Source organism: Bactrocera dorsalis, chromosome 3, assembly GCF_023373825.1.
Source record: "Bactrocera dorsalis isolate Fly_Bdor chromosome 3, ASM2337382v1, whole genome shotgun sequence".
Lineage (NCBI taxonomy): Eukaryota > Metazoa > Arthropoda > Insecta > Diptera > Tephritidae > Bactrocera > Bactrocera dorsalis.
The window spans coordinates 18,500,272-18,522,799 of NC_064305.1; the positions used below are offsets into that span (position 1 = coordinate 18,500,272).

The 22,528-nt window shown below is 37.9% G+C and overlaps 2 protein-coding genes across 2 annotated transcripts in view; one reads left to right on the forward strand and one right to left on the reverse strand.

Annotated features, from left to right (window-relative positions):
- The window catches only part of LOC125777285 (peptidoglycan-recognition protein LF-like), a 578,030-nt gene that overhangs the window by 193,615 nt on the left and 361,887 nt on the right, over positions 1–22,528 (forward strand). The window lies entirely within an intron of this gene.
- LOC105232953 (uncharacterized) overlaps positions 1–22,528 on the reverse strand; it is a 288,757-nt gene that overhangs the window by 45,293 nt on the left and 220,936 nt on the right. Inside the window, exon 2 of the mRNA XM_049452549.1 lies at positions 21,329–21,406. The gene's annotated coding sequence lies outside the window, so the exon portion shown is untranslated. The remainder of the gene's footprint in view (positions 1–21,328; positions 21,407–22,528) is intronic.

Genomic DNA, 22,528 nt, shown 5'->3' on the forward strand with positions numbered 1-22,528 from the left:
AAGAACAGAAGCCATCACCAAAATCGTCGTTTGTTCATGACTTAAGCTGAGCAACAACTTGAAAGTGATCCGGATTTTCATCGAAAAATCATCTTCAGCGATGAGGCTCATTTCCGCCTGAATGGCTTCATCAATAAGCAAAATATGCGTTATTGGTCAGGCAGCAATCCTCACGTACTTTACGAGTTAACATTACATTCCGAAAAAATTACGGTTTGGTGAAGTTTATGGGCCAGCGGCGTCATTGGGCCGCACTTCTTCCGTGGTGATTGAGACCAGCACGTTACTGTGAATAGGAATATTTACCGCTCCATGATATCCGAATATTTTTGGAACGAATTGGATGATATGGATTTGGACATGATCCATGATATCCGAATATTTTCGGCCCGAATTGGGTGATAAGGAATTGGAGAATATGTAGTTCCAAGAGGACGTCACCAAAAGCCACACAGCGAATGTAACAATCGATTTATTGAAAATTAAGTAAGGTGAACGTGTTATCTCATGAAATGGTCCAGTCAATTGGACGCCTCGGTCGTGCGATTTGACGTCGTTAGACTATTTTCTGTGGTGCCAAGCTAGAGACAATTGATGAACTTCATACGAATATCGAACGTGAATTTGCAGCAGTTTCGGCTGATTTATAGCATGCATGAAAACCGTCGAAAATCGGGTTCAGTGTCTGGAATTCTGCAAGTGTGCCTGTGCTGGCCATGCAAAAGGGATCGAGTTCCATATATAATGACATTGAATGTACTTTCACAGAAATAAATAACGTATTCAGAATAAAGCCTTATACAAATTTTGTGTAGGTTAGGTTAGTTTGAGCTGATAATAATACTACATATAGCACTAATATGGTAAATGGGAATAAAAATCTAAAATATATAATGAGAGTATAAACATTTTTCAAAAATTTTAAATCAATATGATACACACATAAGTGAAATAAGTTGCAATCTCCTAAAATTAAAACCAACTATTTGAAACAATTAAAAAGTGCAAAAAAATGTCAGCTTAAAACTAAAAAAATCTCTAAAATATGTACAAATGTTACTCGACACATTAAAATAAAGCAAAACTAAAATATTTAGCACTATGCATGAGCTGATTATCGAAAAACTTCGTAGACATTAAAAAATGTGGCTCTAGCAGACATTGCCTTGGCGCGGTGAGAAGTGCAGAAATAGAAAATAAATCCACGAAGCAGCAGGCAATAAAGCGCGCAGAAGCCAGCGATCAGAGCCAGACCGAATTATTTGCGCAAACTATTCATAGAGTGTGTCTGCGAGCGGTGGCAAGGCGAAAAGTGCAGCAATGATGATGCTGACAAAATGAATTCGCGCAAGTGGCAGGCAACAAAAATAAAAATATTTGCATTAAATACAACAAAAAAAAAGCAAAACATGAAACACAACAAAATCAAAGCAAAAAAAACAACAACAGTGGCCAGATTTTGCCATGCGACAACTTCGTATAATATTTCGCTATTTTCGTCTGCTGATTTGCCAGCCAACGGCAGTTCAGCTGTGTGTGGCAAGTCTTGCAAGTGCAGTGCGTCGCAAACTTGTCGCTTGTCGCGTGAAAAGTCTGCGTAACACAGACGTCTATTGTGTCTAGTACCGAGTTAGTTTGATACAAGCAACCACAAAATTAAAAAAAATATTTGTTTTCATTTTGACTTGTTGTTTTGGCTGCGACCACTTTTGTTGTTATGGCTCTGCTTGCAACATAAATGACTTGCGTGCTGCACAGTGACAACGGCAATAATGTTGCCTGTTACTTGTCAGTGTGCGCCTATAATTATTATTGCTGTTGTTGCCACTGTTAAACTTGTACGCGCCGCCGTCATTGTTCGCTGATTTTATGGCGCGTGAAGCGAGAGTAATAAAAAAAAACTATTTAATTTTTCAAAAATTGCTAGGAAAATTGGCATTAAGTAAGTGTGTAGGTTTGTATGACTGATTTTATGTGTAAAAACTTGTACTAGTAGCATATAGTAGCTGTGCGGAAGTATTTCACAACATTTCAATTGTGGCATGCAGAATGTTGCATGGAAATTGATGGATTAGACTAAGTGTAAGGTCATGCAGGGTGGTCTACAGTGCGCTTCTTCGTTGCAAAAGTTGCGGGAACAGTAAAATATTACTAGACGCAGCGACTGGTTAGTACTGTGTTGCAAGTACAGGCAACATTTTTGTACTTTACAAGAAAAGAGAGATCTAATGTCTCTGTTTGTGAAGAGCTAGATTCTTCAAAGTGGCAAAATCGTTTCTAATTATAATAATCTTACTTAAATTTTGCATAAATCCTCTCATTGAACACATCCTTTGGATAAAGAATGTAGATTTCGTGGACATCTATGCCGATTTTTAATAAAAAGCTGCTAAAGCTGCCTCTAAAGTCCCACTAAACAACATGTCTTTTACTAAGAATATCAGACCGAAGCTATAATATCCAACACATGTACAATATATTCTATACAAGAACTTGATTTTGACCGCTCAGAAATCGGAAATTATACCACTATCTTGAGTAATAATCCGTGTCATATTTCAATATCTCGTTCAGTTTGTATGGCATGTGAAAGCTATAGTGGACCGATATCGGCAGTTTCAACAAACGAGCACCTTTTTGGAAAGAAAAAGGTGTGTGCGAAATTTCAGAACGATTCCTCATAAACTGACTTCCGCATACTGAGACAGATAACACGGACAGTTAAAAAAAAAATACTGTTTCAAAAAGCTCTGAGAAGAAGCAAACATATACCCCTGGTGAACCGCATACCGCGTAAAATATGTATGTATGTCGAAGTACAAACATAAGTCGCAGAAACCTAAGGACGCCACATTTATAAGAAGTATAGTCGAATCATTATTCCCGACACATGACCGCATTTCCTATATTAAAACTCCAAAGCGCCTGGAATAGATGGTATACCAAATAGAGCTCTTAAAGAAGCAATGACTCTAAGAACCAGTATATTTGTTAACATAAGCAAAGGGTATAGTAGAAGAGAAGTTCCCCGATCCGTGAGAGATATAGCGTCTGGTGCTACTCCCAAAACCAAAAACCTATCAGAAGAACATTCATCATATCGATCTCTGTGCATGCTCCACACTATTGGTAAAGTATACGAAAGCATAGTAAGAAACCGCTTGAAGTTACCAATCTAAAAAGACCGGTTGATTATCAGAGACACAATGCGGCTTTATAAAAAAGAGGTCCGCAATTGACGCACCAAGTAGTTGATACTGCAAAATGTGCGATAAGTGGGAAAAGATGGATGGATGAAGATGATGGGATAAAAAATACTGCGCCTCGGCATTGCCGAGGACACTGTGAGCTACGCTATCTCCAGTGGAGTACCGCAAGGCTCGGTTTAGGCCCACTACTATAGAACCTGCTGTACGACGGTGTGGTAAAAATACATCAACAAAAAAATGTGAAAGCAATCGCATATGCGGATGATCTTATAGTGAGAGCGATTACTAAACATCTGGATGTACTCCGGATCTAACGCAATAACTATACAAATGGTTTGCGCCGATGGTTTGCTACCATGAGTCTGACGCTGACTGAGCAGAAAAAAAGTCTTGTTCTTAAGCTCCAGGAAAATTGAAGAAAAGATATCGCTCAACATAGGAGAATGTGAGTTTATTTCACACAGTTAAAGTACCTTGGTGGAAAAGTGGACTCAAGACTCAAATTCAAGGAGTACTTGGATAATACGACATGTAAAGAAAATAAAATGCATAATGCTTTATCTCGAATGTTTGCAAATAAAGGCTGTGTGCGTTCCAGCCGACGATTTTGAATAGCTAAGGTAATGAGATCAGTTCAAGCCAATGACTTTTAATAGCTAAGGTAATAAGACCAGTTATACTGTATGCGGCTCCAATATGGATACAAACGCTAGACATAATATCATACGCTAGACCAATGAACACAGTGCATAGGCTTTGTAACTTTAACTTTCGTGTTTAGTTGTCAAGTCGAAGAAACTGACATCCATATCGTCGTCTTCCTCTGACCTTGACTCAGCCTTTTTGGCTTCTTCCTTCTTTTCGACAGCAGCGCCAGCACCAGCAGCTGGAACAGCGGCGGCAGTAGCAGCAACAAACTTGCTGGGATGCTTGATGAACTCTTTGATGGTAGCAGCTTCCTTGGAATCCACTTCCACAGTGCATAGGCTTTCAGCAATACGCGTGATAAGTGCTTTACGAACCATATCAAATGATGCTGCTAAGATATTAGTCCTAGAGACCTGAATTTCCACCTGACCCAAAAACTCAGGTTAGAAGCTACCTATACAAATATTGTCATGACTTTAGTCAATATCGTCCGACTTATACAGAGCGTATAGAAGACTCTGAACACGTACTCTATCATTGCCCTAGGTTTTCAAGTATAAGGGAAAAGCTGAAAACCACACTTGGAGGTTGTCTCATGGTGGAAAATTTATCTGTGAATCCTGTGTAAAATGGAAAGCTGCCAGTGAAGTGCCAACGCTAATTATGGCAAGATTTAGACATTTACAACAGATTAGGTGTCAGTTAGTAAGTCCGTACAATAGAGGAGACTTAAATATGCTCTTCTCTCCCATGAAGTATTACTTTGTCTATTGGTCTCGCGAGAGTGACATGAGATGAGAGTGTTAAGGTTTAGCAGATTAAAGTCCCGCACTCCGAATTTCGATGCTTCCTTCTCCTATAAAAAAGACGGATATTTATATATGTATAGTATATCTACTTCAGGGTATAAAAATAGAAATAGGAGATGATGTTTAGCTTATGTTACTGAGTATATATGCAAGGCTTAGGCGCAAATATTTGCAAGGAATCACGAATAATATTTGTAGAGAACTTTCATAGCTAAATAAGGTAAATATTTGGCACATAATTCATCTCTCCCCGAATGAGCGATGTTTTTTCACTCTTGTCCAAACTAACAAATTTCTCCACAAGCGGCCACTCTACGGCCTTCATTTTTATAATCAACAAGTTTGCATCTACCTTTCTATTCCTAAATGAATACTTATGCTATAAAAATCGCTCAACCATCACTTGCCTCCCTCGCACACCTGCCAATGACCCATTAAATTGAAAATGTTCTTAGCACGAAAATTATATTGACTCGTCCCACTAAGTATTTATACATTTCCAGCTCAGCTGTATGTGTGTTCGTTGCACTTGTGTATGTGTGTTGGCTCATTTATATTTTATGGCAATTCTTGCCAGCATTCTTGGCATTTTATGACAAAGTGAATTTTAAACTGTTGGCAACTTTACTCGGCGCAGCGAGGAATGACCGCGCGTTCAATGCTTAAAGTTGCCGCGCGGCCGTGTTGCTTTGCTATTTTAGCGCCTACACGTCGCCGCCCACTCACTGCCCGCGGCCGCCCGTTCGTGGTAATTTATTATGTCGCTTGCCTTTGGCATTTCTTTGCAATGCTTACTTTTAAATTATTAACATGTTAATTCGTGCAACTTATTTAAATGCCAATTAATAAATTTTTATGCGCCGTTGCTTGCGCTGTGTGCGGCAGGCAGCTTTCGGCATTTAATGTGCTGCGTATTTATCACCTACTTTGCTCACATTTTTCTTTCGTTTTTTGTTAGACGATTTTGTTGCATTTGTATTTTTATCGCATTGAGATTTCACATTTTGTTTTCATGTATACTTTTAGCGCCTGTTCTGTTGAATTTATTGAAATTAGTCTTTTGCTTGTTGTTTCATCGAATTCTTTGAATTTTCGAAATATTTCTCTGATTCTATATGCTGCGTGCTCGTTGTGAAAATTATTGCTTTACAGATCAACACGGCAGCGGTGGCAGCGACAGCTGTCATTATTTTTTTCGTTGTTGTTTGATCTTCTGTTAAAGGATGGTCCATGCGTTGAGTCCAATTTTCGATGACTCGTTTAAAAATTTTGACTGGTAACTGCTGGATGACACTCGTGATGTTTTGTTCCACTCCCTGAATCGAAGGGAGATTGTCCACATAGACTTTACACTTTACATATCCCCACAGTAAAAAGTCTAACGATGTAATATGACATAATCTTGGTGGCCAATCGACCGGCCCAAAACGTGAAATTATCTGCTCACCGAAGTGTTTTCTCAATAAATCCATTGATTGATGCGATGTGTGGGAAGTGGTGCCGTCTTGTTGAAACCAAATGTCGTCGAGATCACGAGCTTCAATTTCAGGCATAAAAACGTTGGTTATCATGGCGCCATAACGGTGGCCATTGACAGTTACGTTCTCACCGTCATCATTTTTGAAGAAATATATAACGATGATTCCACCGGCCCATAAACTACTCCAAACTGTTGGTTTTTTTCGAAAGATATGGTAACTCTCCAGATTGCTCTTCGTCTCAAACGCGGCAATTTTGGCTGTTTGCATACCCATTGAGCCAGAAATGGGTCTCATCGCTCAACTAAATTTTGTTAGAAGACGTCGGATCTTCTTGGAACGTTTTAAGAGCTCATGGGACTACGCGACGTCGCTTGGAAAGGTCTTCAGTTCTTACATAAGCTTTTATCATTGTACACTTTCATTTAAAGATCTCAGCATAAACGCATCAAGGTGATATTACAGCCAGTACGCTCAGTAGGACGATTATGTTGACCATCAGTTGAGCGAAATGCGCGAAATATATTTTTTATAGAACTTGAGCTTTCGTATTAAAGTTGGAAGTTTTGTTAACGTTGTTCAGACATAAGAGTTTCCATGATGAAATGTCAAACAATAGTGAGCAAAAATAACATGACAGCTTGACACGACTCAAGCGCGATCTGTCAAAAAAGGGTATTGGAAAAAGGAAGGATCACTAAAGGATCACCTTTTATTTCTATCACTTTCAATAACCCAACGGCACTGCAAATATCAATACACTTTTGAAAACAAGCCGTTTCTGTTTCCGTCATAGTTACAAATATCTACACCTCGAAGTTTGCCGCAACAACTACAACATCTGCATATATGGCACAAGCTAACTTGATTAGACTACGAAAGTTTTAAGCAGTATCCTAAGAGAATTTCAGCGGTTGCACATTTATCAAATGTAGACTGAAAGTTGACCGTGCCGTTGTCGATAGCTGGTGGCTGGCTGTGTGGACTTTTTTTCTTTTTTATTATAAAAACCGGTAGACAGGATGAGCTTGCGGTGATCGGTTTATAAATTCATACCGCTGCGTATATGCAAAAAAGTGCAGTTGAAGGTGCACGGCAGATGATGAAAAATGAAACTTGCACCATCGGCAACACGTGTTGAGTGTATGTACGTATGCAGCGAAACTTTTAATCGCCGCAAAGTATGCAAAAGAAAGTTGAAGGCAAACTTGAGCAGGACTTGAGAGAAAAAGAATATATATAGAGGTATGCTGGATGGAGAGATAAGGCAAAAAACTCAGAATTTACTGAAATACAGGTAGGAGCGGTATATATACATACATACATATGCCGCTGATAATGTGGAGAAGCTGAAGCGAAGAAAAAAGTGGAAGCGTATGCCGCAACTAGGCTGCGTTTACGTCTGAGTCTGTTACCGTGTTGAAAAGATGGTTTTCTATAATCCTTTAGGTTACAATATATTTATGAGCAGGTGGCGATTTCTAGAAGTTTTTGTATAGATTTACATATCTATTTATTTCGTAAAAGAAAGAAGCTTTTCTACGAAATGACGGCTATATTTATAAAGCTTTTTGCTCTGTGCTAAAAAATTATTGCATGTTGCATGTCGCCAGCGAGTTTTCATGAGAAGAGCAACAGAAAAAAATTTTGAAGTTTAAGACCTCTTATTGAGGGTCCTAGAATTTTATTTAATGAGCTTTCAAAAACTTAACTTCGCTCACCTTATGATCAACATAATCGGCCTATTGAGCGTACTGCATTAGATTTTGTACGACAAAAAATGTATCTCCTTCATTTTAAAATTTTGAAAAGATATTGTTTTTAAAACTTGCTTAGCTATGCTCATGCATCGAATCCACGAAAACGCAAGAGTTTAAATATCTCAGACCGTAAAACTTTCCACGAAAGCTTAAAAGCTCCGCAGATCATTACAGAGAGTTTAAAAAATTTAGTTTTTTGACTACATGTACTCCAACATCGCCAGGAATGCATTTTTTAGAATAGTCAATCTTCACACAAAAGCTCAAAAGCTCCAAAGATCGCTACATAGAATTTTGAAAAGCTCCAAAGATCGCTAGAGAATTTATACAAATTTATATAATTGAATTGTTTTGAATTTACGAACTTCTACATCGCCAGGAATACATTTTTTAGAATAGTTAAGCTACACACAAAAGTTCCAAAGATCGCTATAGTTTAAATAATAAAATTATTTTGACTCCACGAATGCAGTTGTTAGTATAGTCAATCTTCCCACAAAAGCTCAAAAGCTCCAAAGATTGCTACATAGAACTTTTGAAAGCTCCAAAGATAGCTAGAGAATTTAAATAATTTAATTATTTTGACTTTACGAACTTCAATATCGCCAGGAATATATTTTTTAGAATAATTAAGCTACACACAAAAGCTCCAAAGATCGCTATAGTTTAAATAATTAAATTTTTTTGACTTTACAAGCTTTAACATCGACAGAAACGTTTTCAGAATATTCAAGCTTCACACAAAAGCTTAAAAGCTTCACAGATCATTACAGAGAGTTTAAATAATTACTTTTTTTTACTCCACGAACTTCATTATCGCCAGGATTGCGATTTTTAGAATAGTTAAGCTTCACACAAAAGCTTAAAAGCTCCAAAGATCATTACATAGATTTAAAATAATTTAATTCTTTTCACTTTACAAACTTTAACATCCACAGAATATTCAATCTTCACACAAAAGCTCAAAAGCTCCAAAGGTCGCTATACAGAGTTTAAATAATTAATTTTTGTTGACTCTACGAACTTCAACATCACCAGGAGTGCAGTTTCTAGAATAGTCAAGCTTCACAAAAAAGCTTGAAAGCTCTAAAGATCGCTACATAGAGTTTAAATAATTTAATTATTTTGACTCTAAGAACTTCAACATCGCCAGGAATCCCTTTTTTTAGAATATTGCTGTTACATGTTCTGTGAACTTGCGAGTTAATTTTTTTTTTGCCAAACAGGCTGCGCTTTTTGGTGAAGACATTTAGTAGAAAAGCGGCGCCTGTCGTAGTGCCAACTGCATTTGCAGCAATATGCATTTCTTGCACAGCTTGCTTTGGCAACTAAAGTACTTACTACGGCAAACATAAATCTACTTAAGTTACGTACTAACACTGGCGCACAAATGTTGAAACGAAGTATGTATGTTGCCAACATTTTAAATGGACCTACTGAGTAGTTGGCTGCAGAAAAGAACTTTTAAATATGCTAAAGATAAAAAGTAAAGAAAAAATTAGAAAAAAAAAATTTGAAAATATAAAAAAGCAAAACGTTTAAAAATAACAACGATTGCAAACATATAATAAAAGCATGCGTGCCAAGCGCGCTAGTGGAAAAATATGCGGCAAGTTAGCCTTGCCACAAGTCTAGCCTGCAGTCACATATGTGTTTGTGTGTGTGTAAAAAACACCTATTTGTGCCAGTGCATTTATTGCAGCCATCGTCTATGCTTAAAGTGCATTTTAGCTGTTGCACGCTGAATTGTTTGACTTTACAACGGACTTGCTCTTTCACACTGCGATTTTTTATGCTTTCTATAAGCCTGCAGGTCAGCAGTGTCTTGTATTAAAATGTTGAAGAAATGTGTAATAAAAAACTTTAAGTAGAATACTTGTAAATGACTGTGATAACTGAATATATCTTTAATATATAAATAATTTTTTACTCGCGTTTCGAGCTTTAAAGCTCTTCACTCAAATGATGCTCATAAATTCACGCAATTCAAACTCACTTCAATAATTTTTCTCAAGCATAATAAGTATGGCGCTGTCCACGACAAGCGTCGTTTAACAAAGTAATAACTTTTTCTGTAAATATCAGAAAATAATTTAAAAAAAATTATACGCGCTTCTCAGAGCACTTCACAAAAGCCGTTGCCGCTCAAATTCATTTTCTTGCTCGCGCCGTTCGTCTCACCGGCCATCGCTGTCAGCGCACTTAAGTCTCCGCCACTTCACCTATTTCTGGCTCACTACATATTCACCGCCACATTTCAGTGTTCATTCGGCCATTCTTTTTAAGTAGCTTTTACTCGTTTACGTCTCATTGATTGCTGCATTGGCGTAATTTTCCAGGGCGCGTTTTCATCATTTTCCAATTAAAATGTAATAATTTTATTGCAGCCCACGTCAGTTCAGCGCACCACACCTGCTGGCCGCGCTGTTTTTTCTTGGCATTTAGTTTAAATTATGCCGCATCGAAGTGGGTCAACATCGATTTTGGCGCGCTTTGGGTCAAGTGCAGACGGACATCTTTGATGCTGCGTGGCTTGAATAGCTATTGGCCGGTTCAGTGTGGTGGAAAAAGACACGCCTGATTGAGTTAATTGTATGAGCTTTTCGCGAAATTTATTGCAGCTGTTGAAAAATGCGTTGAGATGGTTTAAGTTCCTACTTGTCAATGAATGAAGCTTAGACTTTTTCAATTGTTAGTTTCAAATTAGGGATTGTGTGTGAAATATGCCATGATTGCAAGTTTTCTGAGAAAATATATCGTCAATGACAATTTTTAGTCTCGAAGACGACAATTTGTTGGAAGTTAGGAAGTTGACAATCTTTAACTGTGTTCTTGAACATGTGAACAACGAATGAAATGAAACTTAACTGGCTGCCTTTCCAAAGAAAGAAGATAAGCAATCTTTATTTCTCCTCCTTTAGTTATACGAAGAATAACCTTTCTGTTATAACCTAATAACCTAACTTGTTATTGAAAGTTGAATCAAATGAAACTTAACTCTCTGCCTTTCGAAGAAAGAAGATAAATAATCCTCCTTTAGTTATAAGAAGAATAACCTATCTATTCGTCGTTTATATGTTCAAGAACAGGTTAGGTTATTATATAGATTATTACGTTATATCTATATAATAACCTAACCTGTTCTTGGGCATATGAACGACGAATTGATTTAAAATAAATTGCCTTTTCGAAGACAGAAGAAAATAATATTTATTCTTCATACTTTAGTTATAAGATGAGTAACCTATAAACAGGTAACCCTGTTAATACTTCATGTTAAAACCAATACACCCTCTCACATCATCCCCAATTTTCTTTGATTCCTAGCAGCCTCGAGTGTTTCTGACTAATTTCGATGAATATAAGCAGGATCGAATAAAGGCCTGACTTGGGAATTACATAATCGCCTTATCACGCTAATATATACAACAGCAGAGGCTTTTACACCGAAGTTACTTTCAAAATTCTTCCCTCCCAAAATTCCTTCCTTCAAACCTTCCTTATTTTCACCTGCAATTTCTGCCTAAAAAACTCCATTTTAATTTGTCTGCAAATTAACCCGTCAGTGGCCACAAAGTCGCCAGTGACGGCGGCAGTCACTGATATTTCCAACCTTTTTTTGTAGGCAGCGCTGGTTCATAATTTGTATCCTTTTTCACATTTACTTGGCACACATTGCCTGCCTTGCAGCTAGGCGAATTTTTACTCTCTTTGACGGAAATAAACAAACAAACTGCCTTTGCTCGTGCCGCCACTGACTGTAGAGAGAGAGAGAGGTCTATGCTGGCAGATAACAGCAGTGTGAGTGTTTGCCGCCAAACGCGGCATCTGCCACAGTGGGCAGAGCAAAAAAATAGAAAAAGCTTGCACATAGAAAGCTATAGAAACCGTAAGAGATTGCAAAGGCTGATAGCATTGAAAAAAGTTCGCTTTGCCAGGCGCTACAAGCATTTTTTTTTTGTGAAACGGTGCCGCAACGCTTGCAACCTTTATAATCGACCGTGCCAAGTTAACTCTTGCCGCGCCGTTGCTTTTTGCGCTGCTTACGTCGGTTATTGGCTTTAGTCAGCCCGCAACGGCATAGGGTTAACTGTCTGCCGCTGCCCGGTTTTACACTGATCTTTACTGCTTTATTTGCCAAAAGCAACGTATTAAGGCATAACTTTGTTTGGCGAAGCGCTAGCAGCTCTAAGCGGATTTTATAATGCATATACATATATGTAGTTAGTACATAGCCCTAATGTATATACATATTTTCATACATATATGCTTGCAACTTAATTTGAACCTAGTAACACACTAACGTGGTTAATTACTTGGAAAGTTGGAAGTTGTAAAATATATATAGGCACAAGCACGGTTGCTCTGAGCAACGAAATCGGTCAGCTTACTGAAGCATTAAATTGTGTACTGTTAAAGTGTTGCGATGAGTTGTTTCATTCAGCAAATTTTTCAGGTATTCTTGTCTAGAAGTTCGATATTTTTTGTTTATGTTTTGGTAGTTTAAATATATATATATATTTTATCGTAGTTCCTAGGTGGAACATAGGGCCTCATAGTTTAAATATTCAGTAAAAATTAACTGAAAAATCCTTCATTTCCTATGCGAGAAAATTTCTGTTCTTGGTGATGCCTTAGATCTGATTTGGAATCTATAGTTTTATGTGCTTACAAGTGACTTTAAAGGTGGAAATCAAAACAGCATGAATACGCCTTTATACACCTCACTATTTTGACAACAAAAACCCACAAAGAATTGAAAGAACTCATCACATGTTATTGACCTGTACAACGAGTCGTTGCCATATGACTGAACTGCGGCAAAAAAATGTCTCTCCTAAAAAAAAAAACATATAACAAACAACAAAAATTATCGCAGAATTTCCCTTACTCCCATCACGACATACAAAAAAATTGGGAAAATTGTGAACAGAAGGCACATAGAATATGCGGAGAAAGTTTGACCGGAATAACAGTGCGGCTCTAAATTCGGAAGGTCAACAGTAGACGAAATATTCTCCCTCAAACAGGCTATGTTTTTAGCTCAATACCGATTTCCATACGCAAAATGCGTTTTGATTTAAAGCCAGCATTTGATAATATTAGTCGGATGACTCTACCCACAATTTTCGGAAAACGTAAAATTTCAAAATGAAATATTATTAGAATAACTGAACTGTGTGCGATATGGTCCAAAAAAAAAAAAAAAAAACACAGATAAAAGGGAATCAGTCGGAACCCTTCAGAATTAAGGCTGAGGTAAGACGAGGAGTATAAGCTGTCATCCACAATCTTTAACCTAATGTTCTGCTGCAGCATTGACGAAGTAAGTGAGGAAATCAAATGGACATAGTATGCATATTGAGGGGTTACATGGGTTTATGGATCTCCAAAAAATCGAATTTTGTACTGTCTTATTAAATTCTACGACATCTATATAATATTTTCCTAATTTTTCAAGTTGATCCGAGTAATAGTTTCGGAGATACAGTCTTGAGAACTTGTTCGCTCGAGGTTAGCTAGGCTAAGTGCGCCGTCTTTAAAAGCGTTTTTCTCGAAACTGTGTTTTTGAAGTCGGTTGGCAAGATAGCTCGAGAACTACTCAACTGATTTTCATGGAATTTAACACAGATCTTTGAGGTAGAATTCTTAAAGCCTTGGACGAATGATAATTTTCGATTACAACTATTAGAAAAAAATTCGCGATATTCTCACTGAAATTTTTATTTTTTTGTGAAAATGCCTGCCAAAAATCCAAGTTTCAGTTTTTTTCTTCCGTCCAAGTTCCAAGTTAAGGTTTTTCTTTGTCAGTAGTGGATGTTTGTAACAAAAAAAAATTCTTATAAAGTATTTCATTTTTTATATGAGAAAAAAATTGTTGAAAAAATACTGTTTTTTACCCGAGGAAACCCATGTAATCCCTTAGAGAGAAGTACGCAGAAATTCGTAAGCGCTGACGTATCGCAATCTTCAGTGAAAATGCATAAGCCCTATTCAAAACCTTCACTGACATCCAACAGCATTTGGCCAAGTTGGTCTCGAATTAAGGCAGACAAAACGAAGTATATGGTATGTTATATGGTACGAGTATATAGTAGAAAACAATTTAGACCAACTAACGTAAGGTGAAAACATTATCCGCGTGCTAAAACCGCAGTGATTACGATGGCTAGGACATACAACAAGTATAGAGCGCTGTACAACATTTTCTAGCAAACCTTTTCTTCAAACCTTCAATATTAAGACAAGAGGCACAGCAAGGTCATGATGGAAGGACGAATTGATATAAGACCGTTTTCATCTTTCATCAATCTCTTGGTGGAATAATTTGGAAAAAATAGCATCAAGTGATTGAGAGCTCTGGAAGTCAGAAGTGCAGCAGGTCAAAGCTAACAAAGAGCTATAACGCCAAAAAACAGATGATAGTTTCAGTAACTTTATGAAACTTTAAGCTATTAAAATTATTGTTATTAAGTTAATCTGTAGATAAATACTTCTTACTGGAAGATTAATCAACTTTTCAGAGCCCTTTTAGTTTCAAACGAATATTATCCTGCAACTCAATTGATGGGGCCTCTATCTCCTCGATAAGAGCACAATAGACCTAAGATTTCGTTGCATTCCTCATTTATAAATCTAGTTCACACAATATGAGCAAAAACACCGTTTTGTTTACGATTTTTATAAGAAAAAAATGCATAAATCTTGGTTTCAAAGCGTTCAAAAACATCTATTTCAACTTGGACACTTAGGCAAGCCATTGTACATAGGTATTTGGCATCATTATCGTTTAAATCAAATTTAAAATAATGACATGAACAGAAAGTCAAGACAAACTTTGAATTGAGGTAGGGTCTATAGAAGTGGCTCAATTTGAACTACAATTAAATCAATTAATTAAAATCAGTATTCCTTCAGACTAGGCGTTCCAAAGAGAAAATCGATCATCACTTGAAAATAATTTTGTGCTCTGATCAATTAGTTTGGAAAAATATACTTTGTTTTTGCTGTAATATGAAATATGATGAAGAAAAAAATAATTTATTTTGAGAAATTTACGGCACACTGTTCCATAGAGAAATAGTAGTACAGGGTTGAGTAATGATCAGGACTTAACTCTGATGAGTTCGCTAAAACACTAAGGTATCCCTTCAGTAGGAGCTCATAAAAAACGCTTAACTACTCATATTGTTCATATTATCTGTTTCTGATATCAAAATAACTCATCAAAACGTTAAATCGAAAATCATTCTTAGTTTTCGAAATTTCGATTCAGATATCAAAAGCTCTCATAACAATGTTAAATCAGAAAGCATTCTCAATTTTCGAAAATATGGCATGCCTTACTGCGCTGAGCTACTTACTTTCTATGCTTCTTGGAAAAGTATTCGCATTTAATAACATTTTTCAAAAATTTCAAAATTCTATCCGAGCTCAGCATTGTCGAAAATCAGCAATTCAACAACTTTCCTTACCTAAATGGAAAATTCATAACCTCTTCCCGCACACACTTCCTGTTGACCGCACGTAAATTACTCACCTAAAAGCCGATTACATACTTTGCGCCAAACACTAAAAGGCAATGCCCGAAAGTCTTTAAAATGCCATCGTTATGCAGCCAAATTTTCACTTAAATTTCGCATAAAACTTTTTGATGACACTTGGGCTACAACAATAGCAACAGCACTTGCACGCACACACATACGTATATGGCAGTTTATGAGCAAAAAAATTTGCAGAAGCAACACGAGCAGAGAGAGCAAGAGGAGCAATAAGAAAGTCACACTAACAAGCAGCAAAATGACAAACAAGCAAACACACAGGAAAGCAAATTCGGCACAGAGACACCTGAAAAGCTTGAGGAGCAAACGGCAGAGCACTCAAATAAAAACAAAAAAGCACAAACAATTCAAAGGAAGTAAATGTGCGAAATTAGAAGTGTTGTTGTTCACTTGTTGTTGTAGTTGGCAGTAGTCATAAAACGGAAATGTTGGTAGTTGTGATGACGCAGGCAACTTTTATACGCTCAGACAATAAAAAATTCTAGTAAAATCAGGTGAAAGTTTAGGTGAGTTACCAGTGTGGGTGAGAGAGTTAAGGAAACAGCAAGTCCGGCAGTAATGGTTGGGTTTATTTCAGAGTGTTAGTTAGTTAGAAACGTGAACTAAATTTCGAAAGTAGAGCATGGACACGTGTGAGTAAACTATGCGAGAGAGAGAGAGAGAAAGAAAGACCGGTAGCATGAGCGAAGGTGTAGGACAGCGAGCGGGAAAGTGAAATATTGTTAGCAAAGCTGCGTAAGTAACGGTAAGTGTGACTGTTTGAATTTGTGTAGCTTAAGCGTGAACTTTACTTTGCTTTCGAACTTAGAGATTAGACGACGAATTTGCTTGCCAAAATGGAAATAACATTTTTCGGCTTTTATGGTCTAAAATGGAGATTTATTTTACTTGAAATTTTTATTTTTACCGCAGCAAATGGAAGAGCGAGTGAGGTAAGAAAGCACAATATAAGTTATTTCATACGCAGTGCACAGAAACTGGTGGAAGTGCAAGGCTTTCAGTTGTATGTATTAAGTTTTGAGTATCTGAGAACATTTCTGAAGATTTTTTGAAACTCATCCTATATATAAAAGACATCGTTAAGAGGCATAAATGATACTCATGCTAAAGGAACTGACCATATATTAAGGTGGCTGCTTGGAGATGTTCATCCTAATAACGGGGTTTTCAATAGAGGCGTTACAAAAGTGCGCCATATTTTTCCCGCTCTTTTGACATTTCTCTTCAGTAAGGTTTGCCATTTTATCATTGAGAGACATATGATCCAAGATCGAGTCGAAAATATTCAAATTTACTACCTATATTCGGAGTCACTGGCCTCAATTGGCTGAATGCCTTCGTTAATAAGCAAAATATGTGTTATTGGTCAGGTGGCAATCCATGAGTCCCCATTGCATTCCGAATATTACGGTTTGGTGCGGTTTATAGGCCGGCGGCATCATTTGGCCGTACTTCTTCCGTGATGATTAAGACCGACACGTTACTGTGATTGGTAACTGAATATTTTTAGCCGGAATTGGATGATATGGACTTGTACAATATGTGGTTCCAATAGAACGGCGCCACAAGCCACTTCGGCAATGTTACAATCGATTTATTGAAACCCAGATTTGGTGAAAGTGTTATCTCACGATGCGGCTCAGTGAATTGGCCGCCTCGGTCGTGCGATTTGACGTCGTTAGGTTTTTTCTTGTGCGACTACGTCAAGTCTATGTTCTGTGCCAACAAGCCAGCGACGATTGTTGAACGTCCTACGAATACTAAACGCGAAATTGCAGCATTATCGGCCGCTTTGTGCTTGAAAACCGTCGAAAATTGGCTTCAGCGTCTGGACTTCTGCAAACGTGCCGGTGGTGGCCATGCAAAAGAAATCGACCACCATACATAATGGCATCGTATGTTCGTTCACAGGAAAAAACTCGTTGCTTATAACAGTAAACCCTGGAAACCGAAGCATTTCGCGATCTTCTGATGAAAAATATGAAGTAAGGACATTCGTAAAAAAATTTCTGTATCATTTTAGGAAAGTTAACTTACTACCGCTGAGTTCTAAATTCACAACAAGCTAACTAATAATAGTTAACATTTTTAATCGGAATTTTCCTACACTTAAACCGAAATTTTTAAAAACTCACACACTGCAAAAGTTTTCGATACATATTCCGCTACAGTTTCGCCAGAATTCAAAAAGACTACAAGTGAAAGTTGACTGCTGCCCAGACGCCTGAGCGTGCAATGACTCACTAACCCACTTTTGGTTGAAATTCGGCAAAAACTGGGGAAACACACCAACTGGCGTGTGCAGAGTGGCAACTGATGCAAAATCTAGGAACAAATAACAAAAAAGCAACAACAATAAAACTAACTGTATCGAAAGTGACTCGCAAGGTGGCAAACAAATGCCAATTGCTAACTCCTGCCACACGGGCGTGCGACAAAAGTCATGACAAACAAATTTACAAGCGCTTGCGACAAGTGAGCTGTTACGAATGCCGGTAAGGCTGACAAGGAGTGGAGTGTGTGTCGCTGCCTCACCAAGGCAAATAGTTAGCGCACTTAAGTGAAATACTAGAAGAAAATTTAGTTTATTTCGTGTGGAAGTACAACAAAAACAACAGCAGTAAATTGCTGTTTTTCGCCGTTTTCCTGTCGTGCGACGCGCGCTTCGCGTTTGGCGTGTAGCGTTCGTCGTGCGCGAATTAGAATATATAGCCACAATTGAGTTAACTGTATTATTATTTGTTTTTGTGTTGTTGTTGTTGCTGCTTGCTACTTCAAGTTGACTGTGCAACTTTACTGCGACGACACTCACTAAAAATTGCATTTCCACATGCAAAAGTTTCAATCCGCTGCGGGCACGCCATGAAATATGAGCAAAGCAAAAAGCGAAATGAAATAAATTAGAAAAATATTAAAAAAAAAAAAAACAAAAAAAAAATAAATAAAATTGCACAAATACACATGAGCTTTGCTTTGTATGCAAGTTTTTTCTTTTTCAAATTTGGTTTACCACTTTTTGTTGTCGACAATTTCCGAACTTTTATTCACTTTTCCCTTTTCACATACGAATTATGAATATTCCTTTTATTTTCAACTTTTCGCCTGCAGCTGAAGTGCAAATAACTCAATTTCCAACACATGCATACATATATGTGTGTGTGTGTGTGGTTAGTGCAGCATAAGCTGACAAACTATTTCACCGCAATTTTTTCTCTCTATCAACCTTGACTCAGATTTTATGGTTGGCTCGGTTGTGAAACCCTTTCGGCGTTTTCGTTTAAGCAAATGGAAAATTTGTGTTGAATTTTAATGATATTTTCGAATGATTTATTGAGTTCTGATGGCAATGCGAAATCGGTGCGCCAGCTCAATTGAAGAGGAATAAATAGAGAACTGACGCAATTAAAGCATACTGCTCTGTGGTGACTAAAGAGAGATACCGGAGGGGTCAGCCACTAAAACCAGCCTGTCAACTAAGCTTCTATTGCATGAGACAGGCAAGTGCCTATTATGCTTGAAATGAAGACTAGATATTAATTGGCAAAATCCTAATTTTTGACAACACAACGTGCTTACTGTCGATAAGCGGTAAATAATTTCATAAATTAGTTGAAAATTAATAAGTAGAGCAACATAAAGATAAAAATATGTGAAGCAACCCTCTAAGTAGAATACTTAAAAACAAAGCTAAAAAAAATAAATAAAACCGTTGCTAATTCATTATATCTTTACCAAATGGCTACTAGTTCTAGCCAAGTTTGTAGGATGAAGCGATGTGTAGAAGTTCACGCAAGTGAGGAAAGTTTTTCGAACGCCATTCAATTAAGAGTGGCCAGAAACGAGTATTTTAGATATGACTCAAGCAGCTCACGACTGCCGGTCTTAGACACAGAACTTACGGTTGGACAAAATAACATCCGGTTGAAGGCGAGTTGAAACATCCCTGTCCAGGGTTGTGCGTTGGGTTTGGGACCCACAACGTAAAAAAACACTCCCAATGAAAAGAAGAAAACTGTCTCGGATGAGAGACCCCCTTTTGAAGACGACCACTGTAAATTCATTAAGGATTACTATTTGAGGGCATGCAGCTGGAAAGTTCGGTCTCTCAATCGGGAAAGTGCTGCTGCCCCGCTGGTTGTTGTCCTCGTAAGAGTAAAGGTTGACATCACCGTCTTCTAAGAAGTGCGATGGACGCGACAAAAACTGAGACGAGTTGGCCCCTGTTGTATTTAATACAGTGGACATATGATGGAGCACGGCGGAATCGGTGTGGGATTCGTAGTGGGAGAGAGACTCCGTTCCCGTGTCCTGGCATTCACCGCCGTGGATGAACGTCTAAGCACAATCCGCATCAAAGCGAAGCTCTTCGACATATCGTTAATTTGTGCCCACGCCCCAACCTAAGAGAAGGACTTTGTGACCAACGATGTCTTCTAAGAGCGCTTAGAGCTCATCTATTATATACGAGGGCTGCTATATATATTTTTGGCCAAATAATGAAAATAGGAATAGTTAACAACGAAAATGGTTTTTTTTTCCTTGGATTTGGCTCGTCTTGGAAGACACACATGGTCGATTGCTGTTTTGTTTTGGGCTCATACGCAATGATCCACGATTCGTCACCTGTGACGATCTTATAAACGTCTTTTGAAGCACCGCGATAGTATTTTTTCAGCATTTCTTTACACCAATCCACACGAGCCTTTTTTGATCGATTGTCAAATTGTGCGGGACCCAACGAGAACAAACCTTTTTTACGGCCAGGTGTTCATGCAATATCGAATGTATGCTGTTGGGAGAAATGCATAGGCATGCCTCTATCTGAAGGTGTGTTACATGACGGTCTTGCATTATCAGTTCACGTACGGCATCGATGTTTTCTGGCACAACGGCTGTTTTTGGACGACCTTCACGGAATTCGTCTTTGAGCGAACGTCGGCTTTTCACAGTGATATAGGATGGTGCTTCATAGCCATACAAAGATTTTAGTTAATCGATGCACTCTTGTCGTGATAATCCACGTCGAAAGTTGTGATAGTTGTGGAAATGTCAGACTGCACCTGGCAACACTTAGTGTTGCCTAGTCTAGAAATATATATAGCAGCCTACGTATGTGGTACAACGGTCGGTAAATTCAGCCCTCAAGATGAAACATTCCTAAATGTGTCTAAGCTGATCGACTTCGTCGGTCCCTGCAATATAGTTACCTGTAGTATAAGATTTCAACAGTCAACAAGACCGGAGCATACACTTGCAGAACCCCTAAAGGTGATCTAGTGACTGATGCTTGCAGCAAACTGAAATTATGGAGGGAACACGTATCCAGCCTACTTAGTGACAGTAAAAGCTTAACGTCAGGAGATGGTGAACCCGATTCCCCTAATTGTTGATGATGGAGCAAACATTCCATTGGCCGATCACGAAGAATTTCAATTTACGACACTCTCGTGGATCCGCTTTCAAAAGTATTAGCAGTGAAGTGAGAAGTGTTGAGAGGAGGAAAAGGCTAATTACTGACATGTCAAGATATTTCAGGGACTGACTTAAAGTGTATTATGTGAAATCGTCAAAAACATGTTTCGCAAAATAGTTCTGATTAAATTTATTTGGTACCCTAAATACAAGGAAGCAGCATTTAGGAAACTTCCTCATTTTCTTAATGTAAGTTATTCCTAGTAAAGTTATTAATAAAGCAGTTTTCACTAAAATTTCTGAGAAAAAATCCGATATTTGGTGAGTCGGTTTCCTAATTTCGAATTTAAAAAAAAAATATTTTGAGAATTCATTTTAATTTTTGCCGTATTTATTAAATGTCTAAAATAAACAAGTAAAAAATTTACAATCAATATATAGCAAACTTACCACAGGCTTGGTATATCTCTTGGCGTACTTAACGATTTAGTTATAGTCTACGTGAATTAGCAGTCGATGTTAAACGCTCTGTAATTAAAAGAAATAAATATTATTATATAAATGTTAATTTATAAAACATTGGGGTTAAGGAACGAAATTTAGATATAATATCAGACTATAATAAAAATTAATAAATCAAGTCTAAACCAAAAATCTTAATCTAAAACTTTTCACAAAAAACAATAAAATTAAACCCCACTTCATGCAGCAATCAAGTTCAATCTGCAAGTTTCTCCACCAACAGTTGACAAACGTTCGTACGCCGCTTGTTCTTTAATGCCAAGCCCGTTGTCATTGTGCCGATTAGCGCGGTCGGTTAGTCAATATCATCGTTTGCCATGCCATTGAATTTAAACTGCCTTTTCCTGACTGCTAACAAATCTACACGCCTAATCATATAAGCGTCTGCAACTCATCTCATTTCCCGGCTGGCTGGACCAAACATCACTTCACCGCACAATCCATGTAAGCAATTTCATTATCTCAACTTAATCTCTTTCTAATCTGTGTGTCCGACACGGTCGTGAATTTCATAATTTGATTTCTGTTCTGCGACGCATTTTGCGAATGTTTTTTTGTAAGAACATTAGGGTGGTACATTCATATCTTGTGCACTATTTCAGATAGTGGCCTAAGCGATCAAATATCATTTTTAATACCAACTTTTTGATTGAGGACAATTGAAGAGTTTCCTGTGTAAGGGGTTAATTTGGGTAAGGTTAGATAGCTGATCAGAGATTGCACGTGGACGGATAATGTAGTTTGTAAAGCCATTGAAAAAATGAACTCCCGTGTCCGAACTTCCAGATCGGCAAAACGCTTTGTAGCCAATACAAATTTACAAAGGTGCTTAGCTTCAACACCCGCCAGTTCGGTAGGATTTCTGAAGGTATGTGCCCCCAAGTGTCGAAGTCTTGACTTTCCAAACGCAGGTCAATCAGGAAGGAAGTGAGTGCTGGCTTGTTTCTACCGCATCTTTTTCCAAACAACTTCTGCAGTCGGTGTCCGGTAGGATTGCCATTCTTACTGCATGTATGCCTATAGGGCAGTGGCCTGTTAAGAGCCCCACTACCAATGAGAGGCTAGCCTTACTGAGGGCAAAGTGATCGCTAGATCTCCTGCGATCTATCTTGGTTTAAGAAGTTCATA